Here is a 1,523-nt window from a genome sequence, read left to right on the forward strand (position 1 = left end):
CTTCAAATAATTGAAGGAAGGATGAGTGGAAAAATGTACAGAGACATTCTTGATAAAAATCTGCTTCCATCTACCAGGATGATGAAGATGAAACRTGGCTGGACATTTCAGCAAGACAACGAGCCCAAACATCATAGAAATACATTTTAAACACACAGGCACTACACTGACAGATCCTTGTATTTATTTATCTACTAAAAGAAGTTTTTATGCTCAAAAACTACGATTTATTTTGTTTAAAAGGTTTTAAGTCAACTTAAGGTTGATGTTAGAGTTAAGTTAAAGATTTCCAATTATATTTTTATAACCGTCATAATTCTGCAAAAACAACTCACAATCGAGAACTTTGTGTAAAAAAACTCATTTATTCTGAATGAATCCAACAGAAACATGATTTGTTTTATGTCCTGATGCATCTCAATAATCCAGGTAGAAAAATCTAAAAAAAAAAAAAAAATAGTTGAGTAGGTCCTCTGGACAGGTTCTTCTTTGGACCTGTCTAGAGGGCCTACTTGACTTTTTCATTACATTTGTTTTATGTTACAGATCATGTAAAACTGGACAGAATCAACATGTCAGAACTTGAACATCCATCAGAAAAAAGTGAGCTTTAGAAAAAAAGGCCAAAGCTTCAAACACAAAGTTCACTATGACTTTCACAACATGTCAAAGTGACGTTCACAGATGTAAAACATGCTTGAGGAGTGAACACATGAATATTAAGGGCATCTCTTTCTCACTCCTCTTTGTCAAAACCACAGAACAAATGTCAGAACGGACTTTTACTGACACACACACACATACACAAAAAAAAATCAGTACCCTTTAAAAATGATCATAAAGACCTCCATAACCAACCAGTTAAAATGGCAGTCTTCAGCTGTTAAACCCACAAAAACAAACAGTATTGCACATTGTTATGCTCCGTAAACCAGGAAAATAGCGTCATCACTGACCTTCCACTTTCATTGATGGTTATTTTACCTTCACACAAAAATTCCATCTTCAACCAGTTTCAGAAGTGTAAATGACAACAAGCGTTTCCTCATTGGTTTGTGGTAACGGCTGACATTAAAGGCACTAAATCCAACAAAGAGCTTCAGTTTCCTTAATGACTTTAACCTTTTATTACCCTTTATGGTGGAATAAAATGCTATTATTGCTAACAAGCTGTGTTTCCCCTAGGAAATTGGTATTTCATGTACTACAAAAATATTGACATGGTTGTCAGTCAATTCTATTATCAAAAACATCTTCAATAAATTTTTTTTAGACCTTACCAGTGTTTCCCGTATTTGTCTTAGGAGGGCTGCTTATAAAAACAGAATGATCAACAGCAGCAGCTTTATTTTAAATACAATTTACAGAACATGAAAAAGTCTGAAATTTGCATTAATTAAATCTTATATAGTGAATTTCATATCTAAAGATACATTTAAGATATCTTGAACTGGAGTCTCCATACAACCTAGTGATAAATCTAATGTTATTTATACTAGTCAGAATTAGGGGTGTCCCGATAC

Source organism: Austrofundulus limnaeus, unplaced genomic scaffold, assembly GCF_001266775.1.
Source record: "Austrofundulus limnaeus strain Quisiro unplaced genomic scaffold, Austrofundulus_limnaeus-1.0 Scaffold2277, whole genome shotgun sequence".
NCBI classification, from domain to species: domain Eukaryota; kingdom Metazoa; phylum Chordata; class Actinopteri; order Cyprinodontiformes; family Rivulidae; genus Austrofundulus; species Austrofundulus limnaeus.